Here is a 6,641-nt window from a genome sequence, read left to right on the forward strand (position 1 = left end):
CCGTCCCTTAACCCTAACCCTAGACCGAACCCTAACCCTAACCCTTCCCCGAAGCCTGACCCTCACCCGTCCCGTAATCCTAACACGTACGCTAACACTAACCCTCGCCCTCACACGCACGCTCCCCCTAAAGCGTTGCTGTACTCTTACCTGGACCCTAAACAGTCCCCATCCCCTAACCCTAACCCTAGCCCGAACCCTAACTCTAACCCTTCCCCGAAGCCTGACCCTCAACCGTCCCCTAATCCTAACCCGTACGCTAACACTAACCCGCGCCCTCACACGCACGCTCCCCCTAAAGCGTTGCTGTACCCTCACCAGGACCCTAATCCGTCCCTGTCCCCTAACCCTAACCCTAGCCCGAACCCTAAACCTAACACTTCCCCGAAGCCTGACCCTCACCCGTCCCTTAATCCTAACCCGCACGCTAACACTAACCTGCGCCCTCACACGCACGCTCCCCCTAAAGCGTTGCCGTACCCTCACCTGGACCCTAAACCGTCCCCGTCCCCTAACCCTAACCCTAGCCCGAACCCTAACCCTAACCCTTCCCCGAAGCCTGACCCTCACCCGTCCCCTAATCCTAACCCGTACGCTAACACTAACCCGCGCCCTCACACGCACGCTCCCCCTAAAGCGTTGCCGTACCCTCACCTGGACCCTAAACCGTCCCCATCCCTTAACCCTAACCCTAGCTCGAACGCTAACCCTAACACTTCCCCGAAGCCTGACCCTCACCCGTCCCGTAATCCTAACACGTACGCTAACACTAACCCTCGCCCTCACACGCACGCTCCCCCTAAAGTGTTGCTGTACTCTTACCTGGACCCTAAACCGTCCCCATCCCCTAACCCTAACCCTAGCCCGAACCCTAACCATAACACTTTCCCGAAGCCTGACCCTCACCCGTCCCCTAATCCTAACCCGTACGCTAACACTAACCCGCACCCTCACATGCACGCTCCCCCTAAAGCGTTGCCGTACCCTCACCTGGACCCTAAACCGTCCCCGTCCCCTAACCCTAACCCTAGCCCGAACCCTAACCCTAACCCTTCCCCGAAGCCTGACCCTCACCCGTCCCCTAATGCTAACCCGTACGCTAACACTAACCCGCGCCCTCACACGCACGCTCCCCCTAAAGCGTTGTCGTACCCTCACCTGGACCCTAAACCGTCCCCGTCCCCTAACCCTAACCCTAGACCGAACCCTAACCCTAACCCTTCCCCGAAGACTGACCCTCACCCGTCCCCTAATCCTAACCCGTACGCTAACACTACCCAGCGCCCTCACACGCACGCTCCCCCTAAAGCGTTGCCGTACCCTCACCTGGACCCTAAACCGTCCCCGTCACCTAACCTTAACCCTAGCCCGAACCCTAACCCTAACCCTTCCCCGAAGCATGACCCTCACCCATCTCCTAATCCTAAGCCATACGCTAACACTAACCTGCGCCCTCAAACGCACGCTCCCCCTAAAGCGTTGCCGTACCCTCACCTGGACCCTAAACCGTCCCCGTCCCCTAACCCTAACCCTAGCCCGAACACTAACCCTAACCCTTCCCCGAAGCCTGACCCTCACCCGTCCCCTAATCCTAACCAGTACGCTAACACTACCCCGCGCCCTCACATGCACGCTCCCCCTAAAGCGTTGCCGTACCCTCACCTGGACCCTAAACCGTCCCCGTCCCCTAACCCTAACCCTAGCCCGAACCCTAACCCTAACCCTTCCCCGAAGCCTGACCCTCACCCGTCCCCTAATCCTAACCCGTACGCTAACACTAACCCGCGCCCTCACACGCACGCTCCCCCTAAAGCGTTGCCGTACCCTCACCTGGACCCTAAACCGTCCCCGTCCCCTAACCCTAACCCTAGCCCGAACCCTAACCCTAGCCCTTCCCCGAAGCCTGACCCTCACACATCCCCTAATCCTAACCCGTATGCTAACACTAACCCGCGCCCTCACACGCACGCTCCCCCTAAAGCGTTGTCGTACCCTCACCTGGACCCTAAACCGTCCCCGTCCCCTAACCCTAACCCTAGCCCGAACCCTAACCCTAACCCTTCCCCGAAGCCTGACCCTCACCCGTCCCATAATCCTAACCCGTACGCTAACACTAACCCGCGCCCTCACACGCACGCTCCCCCTAAAGCGTTGCCGTACCCTCACCTGGACCCTGAACCGTCCCCGTCCCCTAACCCTAACCCTAGCCCGAACCCTAACCCTAACCCTTCCCCGAAGCCTGACCCTCACCCGTCCCCTAATCCTAACCCGTACGCTAACACTAACCCGCGCCCTCACACGTACGCTCCCCCTAAAGCGTTGCCGTACCCTCACCTGGACCCTAAACCGTCCCCGTCCCCTAACCCTAACCCTAGCCCGAACCCTAACCCTAACCCTTCCCCGAAGCCTGACCCTCACCCGTCCCCTAATCCTAACCAGTAACTAACACTAACCCGCGTCCTCACATGCATGCTCCCCCTAAAGCGTTGCCGTACCCTCACCTGGACCCGAAACCGTCCCCGTCCCTTAACCCTTACCCTAGCACGAACCCTAACCCTAACCCTTCCCCGAAGCCTGACCCTCACCCGTCCCCTAATCCTAACCCGTACGCTAACACTAACCCGCGCCCTCACACGCACGCTCCCCCTAAAGCGTTGCCGTACCCTCACCTGGACCCTAAACCTTCCCCATCCCCTAACCCTAACCCTAGCCCGAACCCTAACCCTAACACTTCCCCGAAGCCTGACCCTCACCCGTCCCCTAATCCTAACCCGTACGCTAACACTAACCCTCGCCCTCACACGCACGCTCCCCCTAAAGCGTTGCTGTACCCTCACCTGGACCCTAAACCGTCCCCGTCCCCTAACCCTAACCCTAGCCCGAACCCTAACCCTAACACTTCCCCGAAGCCTGACCCTCACCCGTCCCCTAATCCTAACCCGTACGCTAACACTAACCCGCGCCCTCACACGCACGCTCCCCCTAAAGCGTTGCCGTACCCTCACCTCGACCCTAAACCGTCCCCGTCCCCTAACCCTAACCCTAGCCCGAACCCTAACCCTAGCCCTTCCCCGAAGCCTGACCCTCAACCATCCCCTAATCCTAACCCGTACGCTAACACTAACCCGCGCCCTCACACGCACGCTCCCCCTAAAGCGTTGTCGTACCCTCACCTCGACCCTAAACCGTCCCCGTCCCCTAACCCTAACCCTAGCCCGAACCCTAACCCTAACCCTTCCCCGAAGCCTGACCCTCACCCGTCCCCTAATCCTAACCCGTACGCTAACACTAACCCGCGCCCTCACACGCACGCTCCCCCTAAAGCGTTGCCGTACCCTCACCTGGACCCTGAACCGTCCCCGTCCCCTAACCCTAACCCTAGCCCGAACCCTAACCCTAACCCTTCCCCGAAGCCTGACCCTCACCCGTCCCCTAATCCTAACCCGTACGCTAACACTAACCCGCGCCCTCACACGTACGCTCCCCCTAAAGCGTTGCCGTACCCTCACCTGGACCCTAAACCGTCCCCGTCCCCTAACCCTAACCCTAGCCCGAACCCTAACCCTAACCCTTCCCCGAAGCCTGACCCTCACCCATCCCCTAATCCTAACCAGTACGCTAACACTAACCCGCGTCCTCACACGCATGCTCCCCCTAAAGCGTTGCCGTACCCTCACCTGGACCCGAAACCGTCCCCGTCCATAAACCCTTACCCTAGCACGAACCCTAACCCTAACCCTTCCCCGAAGCCTGACCCTCACCCGTCCCCTAATCCTAACCCGTACGCTAACACTAACCCGCGCCCTCACAAGCACGCTCCCCCTAAAGCGTTGCCGTACCCTCACCTGGACCCTAAACCGTCCCCGTCCCCTAACCCTAACCCTAGCCCGAACCCTAACCCTAACCCTTTCCCAAAGCGTGACCCTCACCCGTCCCCTAATCCTAACCCGTACGCTAACACTAACCCACGCCCTCACACGCACGCTCCCCCTAAAGCTTTGCCGTACCCTCACCTGGACGCTAAACCGTCCCCGTCCCCTAACCCTAACCCTAGCCCGAACCCTAACCCTAACCCTTCCCCGAAGCCTGACCCTCACCCGTCCCCTAATCCTAACACGTACACTAACACTAACCCGCGCCCTCACACGCACGCTCCCCCTAAAGCGTTGCCGTACCCTCACCTGGACCGTAAACCATCCCCGTCCCCTAACCCTAACCCTAGCCCGAACCCTAACCCTAACCCTTCCCCGAAGCCTGACCCTCACCCGTCTCCTAATCCTAACCCGTACGCTAACACTAACCCACACCCTCACATGCACGCTCCCCCTAAAGCGTTGCCGTACCCTCACCTGGACCCTAAACCGTCCCCATCCCCTAACCCTAACCCTAGCCCGAACCCTAACCCTAACCCTTCCCCGATGCCTGAGCCTCACCCGTCCCCTAATCCTAAACCGTACGCTAACACTAACCCGCGCCCTCACACGCACGCTCCCCCTAAAGCGTTGGATACCCTCACCTGGACCCTAAACCGTCCCCGTCCCCTAACCCTAACCCTAGACCGAACCCTAACCCTAACCCTTCCCCGAAGCCTGACCCTCACCCGTCCCCTAATCCTAAACCGTACGCTAACACTAACCCGCGCCCTCACACGCACGCTCTCCCTAAAGCGTTGCCGTACCCTCACCTGGACCCTAAACCGTCCCCATCCCTTAACCCTAACCCTAGCCCGAACCCTAACCCTAACCCTTCCCCGAAGCCTGACCCTCACCCGTCCCGTAATCCTAACACGTACGCTAACACTAACCCTCGCCCTCACACGCACGCTCCCGCTAAAGTGTTGCTGTACTCTTACCTGGACCCTAAACCGTCCACATCCCCTAACCCTAACCTTAGCCCGAACCCTAACCCTAACCCTTCCCCGAAGCCTGACCCTCAACCGTCCCCTAATCCTAACCCGTACGCTAACACTAACGCGCGCCCTCACACGCACGCTCCCCCTAAAGCGTTGCTGTACCCTCAACAGGACCCTAAACCATCCCTGTTCCGTAAACCTAACCCTAGCCCGAACCCTAACCCTAACCCTTCCCCGAAGCCTGACCCTCACACGTCCCCTAATCCTAAACCGCACGCTAACACTAACCCGCGCCCTCACATGCACGCTCCCCCTAAAGCGTTGCCGTACCCTCACCTGGACCCTAAACCGTCCCCGTCACCTAACCCTAACCCTAGCCCGAACCCTAACCCTAAATCTTCTCCGAAGCATGACCCTCACCCATCCCCTAATCCTAAGCCATACGCTAACACTAACCCGCGCCCTCACACGCACGCTCCCCCTAAAGCGTTGCAGTACCCTCACCTGGACCCTAAACCGTCCCCGTCCCCTAACCCTAACCCTAGCCCGAACCCTAACCCTAACCCTTCCCCGAAGCCTGACCCTCACCCGTCCCCTAATCCTAACCCGTACGCTAACACTAACCCGCGCCCTCACACGCACGCTCCCCCTAAAGCGTTGCCGTACCCTCACCTGGACCCTAAACCGTCCCTGTCCCGTAACCCTAACCCTAGCCCGAACCCTAACCCTAACCCTTCCCCGAAGCCTGACCCTCAACCATCCCCTAATCCTAACCCCTACGCTAACACTAACCCGTGCCCTCACATGCACGCTCCCCCTAAAGCGTTGCAGTACCCTCACCTAGACCCTAAACCGTCCCCGTCCCCTAACCCTAACCCTAGCCCGAACCCTAACCATAACACTTTCCCGAAGCCTGACCCTCACCCGTCCCCTAATCCTAACCCGTACGCTAACACTAACCCGCGGCCTCACAAGCACGCTCCCCCTAAAGCGTTGCCGTACCCTCACCTGGACCCTAAACCGTCCCTGTCCCGTAACCCTAACCCTAGCCCGAACCCTAACCCTAACCCTTCCCCGAAGCCTGACCCTCACCCATCCCCTAATCCTAACCCGTACGCTAACACTAACCCGCGCCCTCACACGCATTCTCCCCCTAAAGTGTTGCCGTACCCTCACCTGGACCCTAAACCGTCCCCGTCCCCTAACCCTAACCCTAGCCCGAACCCTAACCCTAACCCTTCCCCGAAGCCTGACCCTCACCCATCCCCTAATCCTAACCCGTACGCTAACACTAACCTGCGCCCTCACACGCACGCTCCCCCTAAAGCGTTGCTGTACCCTCACCTGGACCCTAAACCTTCCCCGTCCCCTAACCCTAACCCTAGCCCGAACCCTAACCCTAACCCTTCCCCGAAGCCTGACCCTCACCCGTCCCCTAATCCTAAGCCGTACGCTAACACTAACCCGCGCCCTCACACGCACGCTCCCCCTAAAGCTTTGCCGTACCCTCACCTGGACTCTAAACCGTCCCCGTCCCCTAACCCTAACCCTAGCCCGAACCCTAACCCTAACCCTTCCCCGAAGCCTGACCCTCACCCGTCCCATAATCCTAACATGTACGCTAACACTAACCCGCGCCCTCACACGCACGCTCCCCCTAAAGCGTTGCCGTACCCTCACCTGGACCCTAAACCATCCCCGTCCCCTATCCCTAACCCTAGCCCGAACCCTAACCCTAAGCCTTCCCCGAAGCCTGACCCTCAACCGTCCCCTAATCCTAACCCGTACG

Source organism: Delphinus delphis, chromosome 19 (assembly GCF_949987515.2).
Source record: "Delphinus delphis chromosome 19, mDelDel1.2, whole genome shotgun sequence".
NCBI lineage: Eukaryota > Metazoa > Chordata > Mammalia > Artiodactyla > Delphinidae > Delphinus > Delphinus delphis.